The sequence below is a fragment of the Adelges cooleyi genome, unplaced genomic scaffold, assembly GCF_023614345.1.
Source record: "Adelges cooleyi isolate 19-005CV unplaced genomic scaffold, UGA_ACOO_1.1 ACOO_flye_CR_arks_rails_tigmint_CR_PRNA_307, whole genome shotgun sequence".
Lineage (NCBI taxonomy): Eukaryota > Metazoa > Arthropoda > Insecta > Hemiptera > Adelgidae > Adelges > Adelges cooleyi.
Window position 1 is genome coordinate 2,876,012 of NW_026095978.1, and position 22,634 is coordinate 2,898,645.

The following is a 22,634-nucleotide window of genomic DNA, read 5'->3' on the forward strand; positions in this document are numbered from 1 at the left end:
TCTTTAACGTCCACCTCTAAACCTCTTATGAATAAGTAACTTACTAATTAATTAAAAGAAATCAACTTAGATAAACTCATCTAAGAGTCCATACTTTCATTGTTTGTTTCTTTGTTTTCTTTATTTCTTTTCTTTCTTTCTTTTCTTTCTTTGTTGAATTCTTTCTTTTCTTTTTTTGTTTCATTGTTTCTTTCTTTTCTTTTTTTTCTTTCTTTGTTTCTTTTTTTCCTTCTTTCTATTTTTCTTTGTTTTTTTGTTTTTTTCTTTCTGTTTTTCTTTGTTTTTTTATTGTCTTTCTTTCTTTCATTCTTTCTTTAATTTTTTTTTTTTCTTTTTTTTTTGTTTCATTCTTTCTTTGTTTCTTTCTTTTCTTTTCTTTCTTTCTTTCTTTACATTCTTTCTTTGTTTCTTTTTTTTTTACTTTTTTTCTTTCATTGTTTCATTCTTCCTGTCTTTCTTTCTATCTTTCTTTACTTTCTTTCTTTGTTTCTTTGTTTTTATCTTTTTTTCTTTGTTTCTTTGTTTTTTTTTTGTTTCATTCTTTGTTTGTGTGTTTCATTCTTTCTTTTCTTTCTTTTCTTTCTTTCTTTTATTCTATCTTTCTTTCTTAGTTTGTTTCTTTCATTTCTTTCTTTCTTTCTTTCTATTTTTCTTTATTTTTTTCTTTCTTTTGTTTCTTTGTTTGTTTCTTTTGTTTCTTTTCTTTCTTTCTTTCTTTCTTGTCTTTCTTTGTTTCTTTCTTTTTCTTTCTTTTCTTTCTTTTCTTTCTTTTCTTTCTTTCTTTCTTTCTTTCTTTCTTTCTTTTCTTTCTTTCTTTTCTTTTCTTTCTTTCTTTCTTTCTTTCTTTCTTTCTTTTCTTTCTTTGTTTCTTTCTTTCTTTCTTGTCTTTCTTTGTTTCTTTCTTTCTTTCTTTGTTTCTTTCTTTTTTTTCTTTTCTTTCCTTGTTTCTTTTGTTTCTTTTCTTTTTTTTTTCTTTGATTCTTTCTTTTCTTTCTTTTACTTTCTTTGTTTCTTTCTTTCTTTCTATCTTTCTTTTCTTACTTTGTTTCTTTGTTTCTTTCTTTCTTTCTCTTTCTTTCTATCTTTCTTTCTTTCTTTCTTTCTTTCTTTCTTTCTATTCTTTCTTTCTTCTTTCTTTCTATCTTTCTTTCTTCTTTCTTTCTATCTTTCTTTCTTTCTTTCTTTCTTTCTTTCTTTCTATCTTTCTTATCTTTCTTTCTTTCTTTCTTTCTTTCTTTCTTTCTTTCTATCTTTCTTTCTATCTTTCTTTCTTTCTTTCTTTCTTTCTTTCTTTCTATCTTTCTTTCTTTCTTTCTTTCTTTCTATCTTTTCTTTCTTTTTTATTCTTTCTTTTTCTTTCTTTTCTTTTCTTGTTTCTTTCTTTCTTTCTTTCTTTCTTTCTTTCTTTCTTTCTTCTTTGTTTCTTTCTTTTCTTTCTTTGTTTTTTTTCTTTTGTTTCTTTCTTTTCTTTCTTTGTTCTTTTCTTTCTTTCTTTCTTTTTTTTTCTTTGTTTCTTTCTTTCATTGTTTCTTTTTTTTCTTTGTTACTTTTTTTTTCTTTCTTTCTTGTCTTTGTTTCTTTCTTTCTTTGTTTCTTTGTTTCTTTCTTTTCTTTTCTTCTTTCTTTCTTTTCTTCTTTCTTTCTTTCTTTTTTTTTTTTTTTTCTTTCTTTTTTTTCTTTCTTTTTTTCTTTTGTTTCTTTTCTTTTTTCTTTCTTTCTTTCTTTTCTTTTCTTTCTTTTCTTTGTTTCTTTGTTTCTTTTTTTCTTTTTTCTTTCTTTTTTTTTTGTTTCTTTCTTTTTTGTTCTTTCTTCTTTCTTTTCTTTCTTTCTTTCTTTCTTTTCTTTCTTTTCTTTCTTTCTTTCTTTTCTTTCTTTCTTTCTTCTTTCTTTCTTTTCTTTCTTTGTTTTATTTTTCTTTTTTGTTTGTTTCTTTCTTCTTTATCTTTCTTTCTTTCTTTCTTTCTTTCTATCTTTCTTACTTTGTTTCTTTCTTTTTCTTTCCTTCTTTCTTTTTTTCTTTGTTTTTTTTCTTTGTTTTTTTTCTTTTCTTTCTTTGTTTTTTTCTTTTCTTTCTTTCTTTCATTCTTTCTTTAATTTTTTTTTTTCTTTCTTTTTTTTTTGTTTCATTCTTTCTTTGTTTCTTTCTTTTCTTTTCTTTCTTTCTTTCTTTACATTCTTTCTTTGTTTCTTTTTTTTTTACTTTTTTTCTTTCATTGTTTCATTCTTCCTGTCTTTCTTTCTATCTTTCTTTACTTTCTTTCTTTGTTTCTTTGTTTTTATCTTTTTTTCTTTGTTTCTTTGTTTTTTTTTTTTGTTTCATTCTTTGTTTGTGTGTTTCATTCTTTCTTTTCTTTCTTTTCTTTCTTTCTTTTATTCTATCTTTCTTTCTTAGTTTGTTTCTTTCATTTCTTTCTTTCTTTCTTTCTATTTTTCTTTATTTTTTTCTTTCTTTTGTTTCTTTGTTTGTTTCTTTTGTTTCTTTTCTTTCTTTCTTTCTTTCTTGTCTTTCTTTGTTTCTTTCTTTTCTTTCTTTCTTTCTTTCTTTTCTTTCTTTTTCTTTCTTTCTTTTCTTTCTTTCTTTCTTTCTTTCTTTCTTTCTTTTCTTTTCTTTCTTTCTTTCTCTCTTTCTTTCTTTCTTTTCTTTCTTTGTTTCTTTCTTTCTTTCTTGTCTTTCTTTGTTTGTTTGTTTCTTCCTTTGGTTCTTTCTTTTTTTTCTTTTCTTTCCTTGTTCCTTTTGTTTCTTTTCTTTTTTTTTTCTTTGATTCTTTCTTTTCTTTCTTTTATTTCTTTGTTTGTTTCTTTCTTTCTATCTATCTTTTCTTACTTTGTTTCTTTGTTTGTTTGTTTGTTTCTTTCTTTCTTCTTTCTTTCTTTCTTTCTTTCTTTCATTCTTTCTTTCTTTTCTTACTTTCTTTCTTTCTTTCTATCGTTCTATCTTTCTTTCTTTCTTTCTTTCTTTCTATCTTTCTTACTTTTTTCTTTCTTTCTTTCTTTCTTTCTTTCTTTCTTTCTTTCTTTCTTTCTTTGTTTCTTTCTTTCAATCTTTCTTACTTTGTTTCTCTCTTTCTATCGTTCTATCTTTTATTCTTTTATTCTTTCTTTTGTTTCTTTTCTTTTTTGTTTCTTTTTTTGTTTTTTTTTTCTTTCTTTCTTTCTTTCTTTCTTATCAGTCTTTGTTTCTTTTTTTTTCTTTCTTTGTTTCTTTCTTTTCTTTCTTTCTTTTTTCTTTCTTTCTTTCTTTTATTTTCTTTCTTTCTTTATTTCATTGTTTCTTTTTTTTACTTTGTTTTTTTGTTTGTTTGTATCTTTTCTTTCTTTTATTTCTTTTTTACTTTGTTTCTTTCATTCTTGTCTTTCTTTCTTCTGACACTATTGTGTTCAATCCTATCGAAGCACCTATTCCCATGCCTGCCATACCGCCTAATGATATAACAATAAACAGTAAAGCAACGGGTGTCACCGGTTAGGTTAGGTAATATAGTTAAATAGAGCCCAACGGGGATTTGGCCTTACTCATTATAGAATAAGATAATTGAGGTAACATGCGACTCGACCAGATGTATCCAGACTTGCAGTCCGAGGTGTTACAGCTTTTTGTCCAGTTACTCATCTCAACGCCGAATTTACTGTACAGCACGCATCGGTTTTCCCAAGAAAATGTACTCGGTAAACTTACAAGTACTATTTCAAAAATGGCAATCTTAAATAGATGGGAACTACAACATTTCTATAGTTACTGTAATGTTGTCATTAATACAATCAGTTGTCATACTCGATGTTATTAAAATACATTATAAATTATGAAATTAATTTTTACGTTTCTCTTACGCCACAGCGAATAGCAAAAAGTTAATAGATTAAAAACGTATTACACAATTTGGCCTCAAGATAATTCTATCGAGCAAAATTTTTTGGAAATTAATCCAGCAAATTTATTTAGAATGTAAACCTGGTTTATCTTAAAAGTTAAATTTTAGCAATTAATAGTTAGACACTTGTAAATATCTTAAAACATCAAAACTTACCTAAACTAAAAAATAATGCATTTTTAAAGCTTCGTTGCAAATTAGTGAAGGTATCGGTTTTACAATACAGTCCTAATGTTCAACCCGCAGAGGATTTATAATTAGTGTCGAACACAACAAAAGACAGTCGATAACCAAATTTGGATAACTATTTTTAAAGTTAGGATGGTAAGGGAAGTGTGGTTAGGAAATGCGCGCAGACAAAAATAATACTACACTCCTCCTTTCCTCCTGCCCTAAACTTGAAACTTCAATAACTTCAAAAATAGTTATCCGAAACTAGTTATCGACCAGTCAAAATGTTTAATACATTATTCTCAATTTAAAAAGTTAACAAAATATATACGTTACCATTTAAGATTCAAAAGTTGCTATGAACAAAAATAAGTTGGGAGGGGGGTAAAAACAAAAAAAAATGTGAAAAATTGAGATCACATTGTGTAAAAACAATATGACAAAAAAAAAATTTTAATTTCTTATTAAACCCTATGAGATATTGAGTGGTTCACAATAAGTGGATCACTCTGTATATAATACAAATTAGTTTACTAGCTGTAAATAAATTTAATTAAACACTTAAATCATTAATTTTTAAATAATAAGGAATTGTTGGTATATCGGATGTCAAGAATTCACAAAAATATTTATAGAAAACTGTCAAATCATCACATATCGCCGTAGGAATTATTATAAAAAAAAATGATAAAATTGAATAAAATCACTTTCAAATTAACGCTTTGATGCTTATTTGTAAATACAGTACCTCAATTTAATACTTTCTAACTTTGCTGGTTTATACTGTGTTTGGTTTGGACCAAGCAATCTAACCTCTCATACAAATACCAATTAGATATTGGTCCCAAAAGGGTAATTAAAATTTAAGCAGTGCTGTAGAATGTGGTAATAAAATAGGCGTGCATAGTCAATAAATTAAAAAAAAAAGAAACATGTATTGTACAGAATTTCTACGTACATTTTTGTTAATTAAACACTTTAATTATTAATTTTTAAATAATAAGGAGTTGTTGGATCATCGTTTTCCAGAATTTCTTTAATCTGCTCAAGTGTCATCCCTCGCGTATCGGGAACGCATAATTTGACAAACAAGGCACTGGTGAAAGAAACAAGCCCCTGTGAATATCCACAGAACAACCGATTGGTCATAAAAGCGTGATTGTTGTAAAAAAAGTACACCACCAGAAATAAGACGATTTGGCCGCACGCGTTGAATACTCCAGTGGCCCATTTCATAATCTGTTAAATTGTAAAACAATGCCGAAAATTAAATAAAGTTTGAGTCTGTACTGAACATAAATGTAAAATGGGGCAAGAAGTAGTCATACAGTTGGTGAAGAGGATGGCCAGAGGATTTATGAGGACATTGAATATGATATATATTCAATGTTCTCATAAATCTAAAAAGTCAAATACCTACAAAAAAAAAAAGAAAATTGCAATTGTGACCGTGGTCAATTTCCAAGTTTGTATGTGTGAATAATTTTACAGTCAACAAAATTTAAAAAATGTATTATGTTTTTTTACAAATGGTAAGGTATACTCACGTTTAAGGTTGTGATTTCAAGTGAAAAAAGTGTATGACGTTAATATCACATATGACTAGTTATTGGTGACAGTAAATTCCGAAGAATTTGTAAAAACGTAGTAAACTATCAATACCGATAGGCTTGCTCCCATGCCAAGAGAAGACGTCAATAACAAAGTCTTGCGGACCCAAAATTCAACCAATTCAATAGCGATCGCACAGCCTTTGTTTTATATATATATCCTAATCCATGACCGTAAAATAAAATAAATAGTAAAAGAAGAGAAGTTAAATATAATTATAATGTTTAGAATAGAGGTAGATGCCTAAAACTTTACGACTTTTATATACAATATTTGTATTTCACCGAAATAATAATTTTATGAGTTTGTCTTTGTTTAAAAATACAGTGTTAATATTTAAAAGTTGTTTTGTAAGGACTGAATTATACATTTACCTTTTCTTTTTTTTTTGCAAATAATCAATACATGATTTAACCATAAAGTTAATGTACACAAGTAAATTGAAACACCAGTTGTACCTGAAGTATGCCCAGGCATATTATCAAGATTCGAGCCATATGAGAAGTGTCGTCGGAGTCTCCGAAAGGCTGTAAAACTTGTTTCACATACATTAGCAACATTATTTTTACTCTGGTCACATACCATCGCAGAAACTATAAATCCACAGTCCAATAACTTTTCAATGGCATCTATAAGTAGAGTACTTAAATACGTATGTTTTACAGATGTAGAAGTAAAAAAAAATGAAATTCGTAACTTCCACGAAGCATATAAACCACGAATTAAAAACACCATTGCTTGACCAGCTAGTTTATTTGACCTTCCCGGTGGACCTAAGTCTTCATAGCCTTCGACCAAATCAAGGTATTTAGAGTACTCTGAGAAATGTTTTATTTTCATTTCTTCAAAAACAAGGGTAGAATAACGTTCTTGTTCGACCATTGGTTCAGCTTTCATTTTAAGTTGTCTGAAGCAATTGGGTTAAAACCGGTTTTAAACTTTGAATTGCCAATCCATCGCTTAATTGTAGACTCAGCAGGTAGATTTATATTTTTTGAATTACGTAAAACTTGTACGTTGACATTTATAAAAAATACTCAAAGCCAGACTTTTTTTCGTCTATAGCCCATTTTTTGTAGTTTTGTTTTTTCTGGAAACTAGCATTTTAACTAAAGTTTTGGATTCTTTTGATGGATAATTAAAAGAATTTAAAATACCGTCGTTTTTATAATTTAATTTGTAAGTTGAAAGATTACTACGGAGTTTTGAAACTGATCCCCGTATATTTTTCAACAGTCTTCTTTGATTTTTAATCGTGTTTTTTAGTTTATCTACAATTTTATACAAAGAACGTTTTGAAGGCGATAGAGTTTCAGGGCACTTGGGAAAAAAATTATGATGCTTGTTTGTTTTAATACTAGATGTTGTTCTGGGCCCCATACTATATAGGCACATCATTCTTTTAAACGTTTTTTGTTGTTGAATTTGTAGAATCGTCATCGGTAAAATCCAAAATACATAATCGTTTTTCATTAAGATTGTCAGAAGTTAGATGTATTAAACCTATGTTCCGTAATTAAAAATTTAAATGTGTTCAAATCAAAATAGAATTATAATTTAGAGGAAAATGAAAATATGTAAGGTCAGGTAAATAACATTAGTCCAGGGCTTGTCATTTAATGCAATTAAAATCTCATTAATCAAGGGGTTTCACACTTTTTGAACACCCTGTATTTAATCAAACAATTTTCAGTTTTTTGTGTTCTGTTTAAGAATATTTTGTTTATATTATTAAACTTATGTAAAATTAAAAAGAAATAATTATGTATAGTAAGGATGAATTCAATGATTGACTAGTTATATTTTCTATTACCAATAATTCGCGATCCTTTGGCCGTTCATCATTCACCCAGAGGCGCTTCTAAAAAATAAATTTCTTAAGTTTAAAAAAAAAAAAAAGGTAATTAAAGTATTAATAATTCTTAATCATAAAGGTTAGTAGTAAAAAAGACTAAATTCAGAATTTGTTGAATAAACAATTATGAATATTGTCCCCCCACCTTATCTCGTGGAAAACATGTTGCAATTTCGCAACGCTATGTATTTTATGCATTTATTCTTTATATTATTAATATTTATGTTTATGAGTGAACTTGAGTATGACAAACCTCTTTACCTAATGAGTTACTCCAAATAAAAAGATATGATAATAAAAAAAAAAACAATTTTATTTTTAAATATATTATAAAGTGTTATAATTGGTATCATCCGTATCATCGGGACTATTACTTTTGTTTTTGTTTGTTTAGTGTATCTCCTTGTTCCTGTAATGTTAAAAATGCGTCATAATTGAGAAACTATGTAGTGTTGCCAGATAACTTGGCCACATCTGCGGCGCGGCAGCAGGAAAACGCAAAGCCATTGGGTTCTCAGTATTTTATGTTTTTTTTTTTTGTCTATAATGCCTTGTCGAAGCATAGTTGATGAAAAATTCAGATTATACATTAAAATGTTATTTTAAATGTGAATACTTACAAGAATACCATAAATCTAAATAATAAACAGATAATTAATAAACATACAAAATATAAAGGAAATCCATTTAATTACTAAAACAAAATTATAACTATTATAAACATTATATTATTATTGATGATTCACAATATCATTCTAATCAAATTTACAATCTTTGATATTAGCAAATTGATCTATCTCTTAAATCTAATTTAAGAGATAGATATACTAGTGTATAGGTACCATTTTAAGAGTGTAAATTAAAAATGGACTTTTTAAAAATCTGTAATTAACTTTTTTTTTTATTGAGTAAAAATAAAAATCCTAATAACACGAATTTCAACATTCTCCATTTAGTGTTACTTATGTAATATTTTTGATTCTACTTAGTTTTGTGTTTTTTTAAAGGGTTTAAATTACTTTTAAGTAATATAATATTTTATGTATTATAATATTTTCTATAACATCTGTAATAACTGTACTATCTTTTAAAATCCCAAAAATCAAATTTTTGCAGATTTTTTGTTTTGAGTACAGGATTGTTTTTTTTTATTTTGTAAATATATATTTGTTACCTTAGTAAATATTCGTTATGAAAGTGGATTGTTTACTTAGTTTGCTTTTTTACATACATCAATGTTGTGTTTGATATTTTAAGAAAATTATTATTTTTATTTCTCCGCCATTTTAGACATCCTATTTGCTTGAGATCACGGTCAAGGTGATGAATTGGACTCTTGAAATAAACTAATTGAAACGGGATGTATTTGTTAAGCTAGCAGTTAACCTCTACAGAGCGCAGATACAACTTGGGTTGATTTGATGTCTGGTCAGATTTTTGTTTAATAAATTACCGTATTATATCGTTATCAAATGACTTTAATTTTCTTTAAAATTTCAATGTACAAGTCCCCATTGGTAACATGTCACCCAGTCACTAAATACTAACGAACATAGTACATACGCATGTGTAATTCAACAGCATAACTCGTGACGACCAACAAAGACACTAATGACCTCACTAAACAAATATCCTTATTCCTAACAGAACTTAAATCCGTAATCGATCCTTTGATATCACTATTAACAACGGTAATAAACAAAATTCCCTTAAAAAAATGATTAATTATAACCTCTCAATTGCATGCTCTCAAAGTACTTCTATACGACTTACACCAACACAAAGAAGAACTACAAACTATACTTAATGTATCCAAACAAATTGACATAGCACTTACTCTAACATTTATAACTACACCTTATTCAAAACAAATCATCCGGACAGAACTGCTCACGTTGGCTCTGCCATTTTATTATCAAATTACATCAACACAGTGAAAAAATTCCATATTAAAAGCATTGTTTCAAGCGACTAGTGTGACAACTCAAATAAATATTAATCCGACTACTATATCCGCTGTCTACTGTTGTCCCCCTTGTCATAATATACGAGAGGAAGACTTTCAGCAATTTTTCGATAGCCAAGGTCATTCATTCATAGTTGGCGGTGATTTCAACTCTAAACATTAGTCGTGGGTTGTTTCTCAAATAACCAAAGCTAAGGAAATCTCTTCACTCGGTTATAACCAATAAACGTTACTTTTATATTTCTCCTCCAGAACCAACTTACTGGCTAACCTGTACAAATGTGTTTTACGGGGTTTTCTACGGTGCGTTAAAACATAATCAAAAAGACTAACGCTGTTATCGCCTATAAAACCACTTATAATAAATAATTTAAATGGCTTGTTTCTTTTATTTGTACTTGTTCTCTAATTTATTTTTACAACATTATAAATAATACATACTTATTAATTAGGCTATAATCATTAATCACTAACAAAGACACCCTCATAAAAGCTATAATTATAGATTTCGAGTACAGTATTGTTTTTTTTTTTTGTAAATACATCTAATTTATAGTTGCTATGCTTTTTCTCAATATATACTTATTTGTTGCCTTAGTAAATATTCGTTATGAAAGCGGATTTAGTTTGCTTTCTGACATACATTAATGTTGTATTTGAAATTTTAGGAAAATTATTGTTTTTATTTCTCCGCTATTTTAGACATTCTATTTGCTTAAGATCACGGTCAAAGTGATGAATTGGACTCTTGAAATAAACTATTTGAAACTGGATGTATTTGTTAAGCTAGCAATTAACCTCTACAAAGTGCAGATACAACTTGGATTGATTCGATGTCAGGTCAGATTTTTGTTTATACTTTATATTTTTTTGTAGTGTAATAAGATCTTGATAGAGTGAATTAAAAATAAACGGCCGTATTATATCGTTATTAAATTACATACATTTTATTTAAACTTAAAGTATTAACAGGAGTTTGTTTTGAAAATGTTTAGGCATGCTTCTAAAATATTATTACGTACTATTGTAGTAATATTTAAAAAATACATAAAACACACATATCACACATGTATGTGTTATACATGCTTACAGGTGAACTCAAAAAACGTGGGGCGCATCTTCGCTACTTAACACGTTTCAATAGATAATAATAATTAAAATAATAATATAACATTATGAACAGTAAAATAATTTTAAAATCATAATTAAATAATAGATAATAATAATTATCTTTTCATTGATAACTCTCTTAGTCAAGAACTTGAAGCTATCTACCTAAAACAAAGGATAGCAATTAAGTCTTTTCAAATTGCACTTAAATTCCCAATTAAAAGTCATGCTGTAACTTTCTGATACGGTCCGTTAGAGAGACGACAGCATTATGTTTAAAGGAGCATGAAAACTTAGGTTTTATTATCTTGGTAGAAAGATGCGCCCCACGTTTTTCGAGTTCATCTGTAAGCATGTATGTATTGGTATTAGAAATTGAACCCATTTAAACCCTCTTAGGGGTTGAATTTTCAACCCCTTGTAAATTAATAATGTATTGTCTTCGAGTTGTAAGCTATCCTAAAAGTTTCAGCCGGATATATTTATAGATAATATCTGCACTTAATGTTGACTGATTCTGCTTATTAAAAATGGCCTGATATTTACCAAATACTTTTCGACTGATGATTTTATAAGCCAAATCCTTTTCTGCTTCTTTTATGTCAACAGATGAAAGCATATTTATATAAACATACATTTAAAAAAATATCTATAACTAGTTAATATAGATGATAGTCGATAGATATAGTCAATAGATAGTTTTAAAAAATACTATTACAATAAACAATTTTTTTAATAATAAAAGAACTTAATTATTACACTGATGTTATACTGATATTTCACGTTTAATGGAATACTTTGATAAATGTGTAATTACTATTAAAGGGCTTTTTGCAACCACTGTTCAAATTAATCTTTTGGCAAAATCTGACTTTGATTCTAATAAAATAAAGTAGAATAAACGCAAATTGGGTGTAACATTCGTACAAACCCAATCACTACAAAAATACATACAGGAAAAACTAGTGCAACACGAAAAAAATGTATTGTGTTGATAAAAACAAAAAAATTGGTTCATACCCAATATATAAATATTGACTATTATCTAAATTATCTCATTATAAGAGATCTCCACATTTAAAATGTTTCCTACCAAAAATATGACATTTTCTCTCCTAATAATTTAAAAAAACTGAACGAGTGTTGTAACAAGTCTTTTAATTTCTATTAATCTGTGTATGCATTCAGCATTAATATTATCTTTGATGAAAAATATATAAATATTTTTTTTTTATCTAATAAAAAACTTGTAAATATCTAGTACCATGTGAAAATATCAAAATTACAAATATTATGGTCTATGAGAAGCAAGTAGAACAATATTAAAAGTAGAACTTTAGGAGGTACTCATAGTCATGTTGGTTTAATGACTTTTTTTTAAATATGTACTTACTTTTATATGAGTTGTGAGCTGTGAATTTGGTGTTATTGACGTAGATATTTCCTTTTTTTTGGGTTTACATAAATTACATGGAAATAACAATTTTTTTTAATTTCGGCTTATTTGTTGGAATTACTTGGCAATACTTGGCCATTTTATTATACCAGTAGTTAATATATTTGCTTGCTCCATCTCCGTGTTTACATTGAAAACTAAAATAATTAATTTATATATTATAAATTCATAATTAAGAAACAAAACAATTTGTAATTTTTTTTTGCATTTGTGTACATCTGTTTGTTTTCGTCGCATTGGGCTTTCAGTCCAACGCAAACATTTGCAAGTTGTTGATGGTTAATGTTGATGTTGGGTGGTATGTCCTATGCGACGCATAAGCTCTCTACCAGCCAGTCCATTTCCATTCTTGCCTCTTTCTGCTCACGGTCCTTTTTCATAAAAGAGTTGTTGGCCAGCGAGTTTGGTCTTTTACGGGTTAACGGAAAATTATAAAAAAAAACGCTTTGGTGACATTCTGTAGATGGCTTAAAGATATACAAATACATATTAACTAAAATTATGTGTTTATGATTCTTCTATTCAACTAACAAAGCCTATTTTAAATCTCTTGTTCATAAAATAATTAATGCTTCAATTTTTTTGTTTTTTTAATGCACGAGTGCTGATTGGTTATAAATAGGTACGGGTTGTAAACAAAAAACATTTTTTCCTAATACTTAGCCAGTTCAAAAAAATTGTATTTTAAAAAATGAAACATGTCGATTGTTTTATAGTGTAATAAAATGATAAAAAAAAAAGGTTTGTACATCTTATTTTTAATTAGTGACCTATAAAAAAGAGTTTAGGTACATTACTTTCTTTACGTTAAGACTAGGTACAAAAGTTGAAATTATTTGTAATTAATTTTCTATTTAATATGAACTCAAGACATCTTTAATACAATTAAGGACTTTTAAATTTTACTTCATAAATTCGTTTTTAAGTATTTTTTGGTGCTTTTAATTTGTGTCTTGCTTTATACATAAAATATGAAAGATGTATCATGCGTTTTTTATTGTGTAAAATTATTTAATAAAATGGGTACAGGATGATTGCTCAACAAAATAATCTCTTAAAACATTTCTATTTTTAATAAGCTTTTATAAATAATAAATTGTTTCCACTTCACAGAAAAACTTTGAATCATAGATGTCTTTGGGCTGCGAGTCAGTCATACATGTATTTAATAAATATTACATATATAAAAAAAAAAAATCTAGCACCTGTTTGTTGTTTTAATCAACGTTCGATTTTACAAATTGTTGATACTTTAACAATATCTTCTTTATTTAATACTTTGTGTTACGTTTTACAAATAGCAGTAAAAGCATCGTTAGGTACACTACTTTCATTTTTATTAATACTAGAAATATACCTAATTGTAAGTAATGATAAATCTTTAACTACTTCTAAAGATTTATTATGAAATCTGTTATTTAGTTCTGATCATATCTTATCATTTATCAAGTATTTACTTTAAAAGCTCTAGCTGGATCATTAATCTGTTCATCTTTTGCCATTTCATCTGGTTGTTCCTTTCTTTTTCTATTGTTTGCCAATGTTAACTCTGATGAAAAATTATTACCTTCAGCTAATTTTTTGGCTGAGTCATACAAATTAAAAAACATTTGATCAGATCTCATTGACTTAATATTGTTTTCTGTTTTTTTCAACATATCAATAGTCATTAATACATCAATGTGATGAGCGTGCAACGCACGACTAATTGGCTCAATAAATACAAACATTTTTTTTTAAAATAATAGCCGTCAACAAAAAACTAAAAGACTGCAAAAAGTTTCAAAAATTGAATCCAAAGTTTCTAAAACAGTTTCAAGTGCATATGCTTGGGACATCCATCGGGCTGTTTCAACTTTTATTAATGACCGTATGCGTGAACCTGGGATGAACTCTTTTTTCACGATATATTGAAATCCGTTTCTTACTACATGAGATAAATACAAATAATTTTTCCATTTCACCAAAAAGATCAACAGCTTTAGAACAAGAGGAAACTGCAGATGATATAATTAAATAAAGTCTGTGAGCATATCATCAAATATATATTGTTGCTTGACAGTTAACATATTTAATTTTTATTTAGAAGGCCATTATATTTACCTTGCATGTTGGCAGCTCCGTCATATGACTGGCCGATTAAATAAGTTTTTTAATCCAAATGATTTTATTCCATAACATTTAAAAATAAATTAATTGAATAACGCTTTTCCAGTAGTAAGAGCAGATTCTTTGATGGAAATAACTCTTTCACAAACTTTTTCTTCTTTTGCATACCTTACAACAAATGAAACCTGTTGTCTTCTTGAAATGTCGATATTTATGAATGCTATTGACTTGGTCTGTATTACAATAATACGAATAATTATGTAACGCGTTATGTGTTACTTTGTTGGTCATAGTCGTTTTTTTTTTTTAAACAATAAACGTATAACGAATAGATTAATTTCATTTCAACATCTCTATAATTTAAAAAATGTAATATTTAGTTAAATTGAGTAAATTTAACTGAAGACTTTAAAGGAAAAAAACGTTCGATTTTTTTTTTATGTTTCATAAATCATAACCGTTAGGGACTTAAATTTAAAAAAATATATATTATTTTTATTTTAAATATTTCAATAGCCAAAAAAAAATATTGAATTATCGACGTTTTCATTTTCAAAATAACAGAAAAAACATAATTTTTTAATGATTGTAAAAACAGACCACCGAGCGTTGTTGAGCCATCACTTGTGACATCCATTTCATTAACCTGAAAAACACAATAATTTAATATATATAATATATATCATCCGGTAAACATTATAAATACACTATAAGCACCATGGTTTTTATTGCACTTAGCTGTTACTTTTTAAAATAATTTTCTATTTTCAAGATAGCCATTTTATTTAAAATAACAAGAACAAAAGTTATTTCATTTGTCAAATCTTCGTGGGCCACCCTGTATATCGTCATTGCCAAAACAATACTACGTATCTCCAAAATGTATGGACATTTCATAGATAACATTATTATATGAATATAATTAAATAATGTTCATAATATTATAAATGAAGTCAAAAATAAAAAATTTTAATTGCCGCGTTAAGTTTAACCAATAGAAACGCGCGACATTTACGATATCTATCAACATAATCGCCTGCGTTCAACGTAGCGTTTCGCTGCGTCCATTCGTGATAAATATGGGGTTGCCGAAAACTTACACGGCATGACCTATCTATATGTATTTAATCTATGATAGTATTGTTTTGGCAACGACGATGTACAAAGTTGTAATATTACTATTTAAAATTTTAAACTAACTCTATTTGTTTTATAGTAAATTCCCGTTGTCATTCTCCTGACCGTTCCGGTCTCAGTTATTTCCATGGTTTGGTGTCCAATCAAAAATTCTTTTGGCTTGTCTTTGTTTATAGAACCAGAAGAATAGTTGATAAATTCTTTTATTTTGGAATTAAAAATATCAGCCAATAGTATCTACATTTGCAGAATCTAAACAAGAATGCTAGTTTTCTGTTTTAATTAATACATTTAAATAATTTACATTTATTGTACTTATAGTTGATATTATTAGAAAATTATAATCGTTATTATTTATTCAGATGTAGGGTTGTATACCTTGGTGGAAGTTAGTATTTAAGTAAAATAAAAACACAACGATAAAATGATTAACACAGTGACACACCATCACTTTTGTTTAATGTTCCTAAAGAGTAATAGTTTTACTAACGACTAATTGATTGACGTCATTAATTAAAATTACTTAATACTTACAATGGCACAGGTATCGCTGGTGTATAGGCACTGATCTCAAAAAAATACGTAAACAGGTAATTAAAAAACAAACACTGGTTAAAATCACTGTGACGCACAATTTTTTTTCCATATCAGAAGTTGTCAAACCAATTGTCGATGGATTATTACAAAATCCATAGAGTAATATTAACATCCGGCCAACAGGCATCTCCTGTTGGAATCTTTTCATCTTTTCCAATTGGTGGTTCATTTATTAGTATAACCAATATCATAACAGTTTATAAGAAGCAGTGTAAATTTCATTACTCTTACACAATTCAATACTCACCAATAATAATGATTATTATCATATGTCATAAAACCAAAGAAATTGTCTTGCAACATTAATGATATGTGTATCATATAGCGGTGGTATATAGTGGTGACATATCAGAAGGTATGGCTTAATATAAATTTCTGCAGATTATCTATATACTCTTCAAATTACTATAATAACAAAAAGAATACATAATTAATAGCTATAAGAATCTTTTTTTTATTTTGTAAATAAATTCAATTCAATTGGAATTGGAAAAATAAATGTCCTCTACAGTCTACATTAATAGTACATCAATACTTGATTACTTATAATACATGTTGAATTAAGTCAGGAATAATAACTTATAATCCGTATACGAATATGTGGTTTATAAGTTTCAACATCCTTTTTAAATGTAGTGATTTTATTGATAAAATTAGCTTTTTGTAATAGCTATAAGAATCTTTTTTTTATTTTGTAAATAAATTCAATTCAATTGGAATTGGAAAAATAAATGTCCTCTACAGTCTACATTAATAGTACATCAATACTTGATTACTTATAATACATGTTGAATTAAGTCAGGAATAATAACTTATAATCCGTATACGAATATGTGGTTTATAAGTTTCAACATCCTTTTTAAATGTAGTGATTTTATTGATAAAATTAGCTTTTTGTAATAATAAACAGCACATATGCCTAGAGACCCCTAATGAAGGAAAATTTCAGGGAACTCTTAATGTAGAACATTTTACATTTCTATCGTGGTTTCCTAATACAGAACATAATAGGACAGTAAAGTGGTACCCATCCCATAATAACAAAATAAAATAATTAGGTAAATTTATGAAGAAAGTTGTAGATTGGGCATAATTCCCATGATTGATAACTTAATTAATAGAGAGTATAATTTGTCAACATAAATTGATGCTAGAAAAAAAAGATAACTGTTCATCAATACTCATAATACATAAATGTTTAATTGGTTAAGGAATAATAAAACGTGTTAAAAAATCAAGTATGACAACATTTAGGATTGTGCTACTACAGTAATTTATACAATATGATCGTCTCATGCTAAATCCTAACACATTATCAAGTATACATATTAAATAATAAATAATGTAATTACTATAAGTTTCACATAGATCGCAAAGTTCACTATGTAATGTTAACACTAAGTAAATCATGTACTTAAATATTATAGATACAGCTTGTTTATTTAGGTGTGTCTTAATAAAGATTTTGGATGTCATACTACCTACATTAGTTGTAACGTTTGTTAGTGAATTAAACATTGTTTTTTATTTAATATTGCGCTTCTATAAGGGCTGAATTTTTTTTGTGAACTGTACATTTTCAAGCCGCCTCTGACGAAATAGCATGTCTTAATATAAATTACATTAAGTAAATTTAAATTACCAAGAATCTGTACAAGAATAATGTTTAATTGTTTTATACCTTATTCAGTTAAACTCTGTATAGTTGGATTGTACGTGGTATTGTGTGACATAGAAAATATCAATGAATACTCTTGAAAATTTCTACATTTATTGTATCACTTAAATTTAATTACTAATAAATAATTAAGGGAGTTATACTTATTTTTGACTTATTAAATTATAAGTACAACAAATTAAGCTGTTTACTGTTTTGTCATGTTAATAATAATTAATAGCTATAATATAGTTAAAACATAAAAGTATAAATTAATTTTTAATAATACAATTATTTAGGTACAGTTGTATAATATCATTCACTATTGTCTATCAGCAATACAAATTCTTTATCATCAATACAAATGCAATACATTTTAAGTCTATTGATAAGGATTTTAAATATTCGAATATTTTTTTTTGTGACGTTGGTGCTCGTGCATGATGTCGGTGATAAAATCGCTTATCATTTTTCGGCCAACTGCCCTGTGCCCTCTTTAGGTAGTGTAGTCATTACTCATTTCTCAATTTTCTGGCCGTCGTCCGTTGGCGTAGGTATGTAGTGTTTTTTGTTGCTCAAAATAATTGTTATTCTGCGTTGTCGTCTGTGTGTTAACGAAGAGGTTTTGCGATTTGTTCGATTAAATCGAAAATGTAGTGTAGATTATTATTGCTAATAGCAGTATTGTCGTTGTTACAGGAGAAACATTTTATGTCGACGGCGAATAAAAATGTGTGTTGGTTGGTTATGACGTCGATGGCTGCAGCGCATTTTGATATGTTTTTAATTTACATACTTAAGCCTGGCCAAATCGTTTATTAGTTATGAGTATACGCCATTGTACACAATTATTGTCGTACTGCTAATGGTTTATTGTAAAGCTCCGATTAACTGTCTGTCTTGGTTCGCTCTGTTTAATGTACATAATTAACCTATTATATAATTGTAAACACGACTAGAACAAAATATTCGATTTCTTTCAATTGGAGTTGTCGATATTTATGAATGCTATTGACTTGGTCTGTATTACAATAATACGAGTAATTATATAACGCGTTATGTGTTACTACTTTGTTGGTCATGGTCGTATTTTTTTTTTTTTAACAAAAAATGGTTTAAATCGTACTTGTTGTTTAAACGATAAAAATATATTGTTGACAAATTAATTTTATTTGAGCGACTGTTCGATATGTAATAACCAAGTAGGTACTTGTTAAGGTGGTGTAACAGAGATACGGTCGCTTGTTATTACAAAACAAAATAATTTTATATTAGTACACAGTTAAAGACTACTACAACTTAGATGAATGGTACTTTAAAAATAAAAGTATTCAATTTCTGTGCTTTGTATAAATAACGTACATTATTTCAATGGGTAGCAGTAAACGTATGTGTATTGCGATTGGCAAAACTCAAAATATTGCACAGTCTTACGATAGTATTATTTATGTTGAAAGCTCTACATGAGTTACAAGTATTGTTAAAAGTAACTGTGCTAAATCAATTAAGGTACCATTATATAAAATTTAAAGCAAAAAGAGTACCTATGAGAATATTTAAAAAAAAAAAAAATACTAACTTTCCTAAAGACCATACTGCCATTGGATTTCACTTAATGTATTAGTGTTTGTAACAACGCTTTAAATGCTATGGATGCTTTTAATATCGTTAAACTTAAAAAACAAACTTGATTTGAAAATAAAATATTGTTAATGAAGTGCATTAATTCTGTTCTCTGCGGTCAATTTATAAATATTTATTCAGTATTTAGAAGCCACTCTTCTAAACACTACGCTCTATCGTTGTCAAACCACTTACCGACCGCAGGCCAACCAAACTGTAAGAACAAAAGCTGAACCACGCTATAAGGAATAAACGTAATTACTTTATCGTTGACATCGGGTATTGCAAAGACCGGACATGAAACATTGTCTACTTCTGTGTACTTAGTAAATTGACAAATACTCTTTTAACTTTGACTGGTTAATCACAGATTATTAGAATAATAATAATAATAATAAGTTTATTTTGCCAATATACAATTTTTGGTACAACAAAAAAGTCATATAGTACAAAATAAGAAATAAAATTATATTGACTCACTTCTAAAAAGCTTAAAGCTTGTGCCAAGAAGTAAGAGTTTCTTATAACATTATAATATATAACTGAAATGACTTAAAATTTAATAAACAACATATAGTCTTATTAAAAAGAAAAGGAAAAATGTATAAATCATAATTAAGTGTAACATAATCAAACTGGTTAAGCTTAATATATAATTTTAAAGAGTTAATATAGTTATTGAAGTTAAAAAGATTTAAATTTAATTTATGACACAACAATATACATTTGTAAATAGGACTCTGAGAGGTTACAGTCTTATAGCATTTAATAGAATTAAGATTAGAATGACATTTATTTCTAGTATTATAATTATGCTCTATGGTATTCAAACAATGTATATATTTATTTACAAGTAAAAGCAAAGATTTATAATATAACATGGGTACACGTTTTACATTAAAGTCAATGTATAACTGTTGATTTGTTGGATGTAGAAATGGCTTCGAGATAATAACTTGTATTAAACTATTAATAGTTGTATTTAAAGGAGTCAAATAATATTTATAGGTACCACCCCAAAAGGGCAATCCATAGTAAACTAAAGATTGAACTAATGACATAAATAATTCTCAAGTGTTTAATATTTAAAATATATTTTAAGCTTTTAAAGTTTAAACATGGAATGTTAAATTGAGTTTAAAAAAATTAACACCAATTTACATAATTAACTTTTTTATTACTGAATATGGTTGTCAACAACCATCTCACCTAAAAAAACAAGAGGACATAGTCATTATATTATTTATTTATTATGTTACTTATGACATTTTGTTTACCCATCTCTTCTATTTCGGGTTCTGAAACAAAATAAAAGTTAAAGTGATTTTTGCTATTTTTTGACAATTTTGCTAACATTTTAATATTTCTAAGATTACATTTATGTTATGTATATATATAATATAATGTAATATAAGTATCCAAATTGAGCACAAAGGAAAAGCTGTATATAGAAATAATGTTAACCTACCTCATTAATTAAATTAAAAGGAAAATATTACTTTTCAGTCATATAGAATAGGCCAAACATGCCAAATGAACATGTAGTTTAATAGTATAAGAAGTCCAATTTGTCATGTGATTTAAATGATTAATATGTTTATTTATTATTAAGATGGAATGATCACAACTTTTTTTTCATACATTTAAGTATTACCTATTTATTAAAAAATTGTCCACAACTGGAATTTTTTTTAATTTTATGCCTCATTGTGGCTTATTTTAAAAAAATATGTGATTTTTAAACGTTTAAATAGGTACATATAGATATAGATAGTGCTTGAACCTGATGTAACCAAAAAAAAATGTTTTTATTTCTTTAGGTGATTAAATTAATTGTGCCTATTCATAATCTTAATCTTAAAAATAAATTACATTTTAGTAGGGAAATAAGGTACTCTAAGTTAACTTTAAAAATTTAATAAAAAAATATACATTTTTTGATATATATTTATTTACCTTCCGGCGGGTCTACAATGCTAATAGTTGCCGGAAATTCCGCTGCCTGAGGGGTCGGCGGTCGGGGTGGCGCTGCTGGCGGGACGACAGCGGCAGCCTGACGGTTTTTTTCTGAAAAACAATTGTAATTTAATTTTTAAATAGGTGTGTGCGTTAATCACTGCATAAAGTATGCACCATGTACGTTCGGTACTTACTACAAAAACGGGCCAGGTGGCCCGTCCTGCGACACACCCAGCAACCTGGAACAAAAAATTCGATAGTATATATATTATATATTATATAATCAGCCCACACCGACCACCTTTCGTGTAATTAGATGATACCGATGTTACTTGGAAAACAAATAATTTTTTAATTACAATACATGTATTTAAAAATCCTCTATTTTATCGGTATATATTGAGCGGTAATGATTTCAAAAAAAAAAATATATTTGAGGAGGGCGGACCGATGACCATTTCTGAAATTTTACAGTCTTATATCAAATCTTTTCGTCTAATAACGGGAGTGGGCCGAGATTTATTTCTGTTTTTTTTTTTATAATGAAAATTTTTCCGGATGGCCACCCATCCGTGAGTCTCTGAGTAAGTCTCTGATTTTATGATAAAAATTCAGAAATTTAAAACTGGTCGAAATCCATTTTTTTGTTGAAAATTAACATAAGGAACCTCTATTCTTGGGGCAAAAAATTAGTGATCAAATTTCAAAAAAATAAAAGTCTTACATTAGACCAAAAGAAGATTAAAAAAAAATTTGAGGTCAGGCCGATGACCGCGTGGTTTGACTCATGATGCCCCATTTGTATATCCGAAATATACGTTGTTAAACATTAGTATTACATTATTATAGCTTTTTAAAATACTACTTACGTTTGCCCCCACGCCGGGCACTATACTGTAGGAGACCGTTGTGGTAGGTCCCTACCTTCTTAAATATGTTTACAACTCTGGTAGGTTTCATATTTGACTAAGAAAAAAAATTTAAATGCAATATAAATTGAAAAATTAACATATTTTTAGTTAATTTAGTTGGTTTTTAGTTAATTAATTTTCGAGTAAAATAACATAAGAAATCACACGTGCATATTTATAACGGAGAATATGTGGCTGGTACTTACGTTGTTTCCGCGGGCGTCGACTGGAGGAAAATGACACCACCGTCAAAAATTATTTCCATGCCGAGTCTGCAACCACAAAAGATCATTTTCATGTCTTGTTGAAGTACCGAATAAATTTAGAGTAGTGGTGGAATTATAGATAATGATATAGTAGATTTAAGCGGCCCATAGACGTACAATAATATTGCAAAATTATCGAGTTTGTGCAATGATATTGAATCGTGTGAAGATGATATTGAAGGTTGTGCAAAGTTGGGTGGGTACAGACTTTCAATATTTTGCCAGTCCGTTTGTGAATCTTTTTGAGTGAACATGTTGAGTGACACCGAACTGTGATGTGTTTTGATCGCCGTGAGCAAAAGCCTTCAAAAAAAGAAAACACGAAATCGTCGGAAGT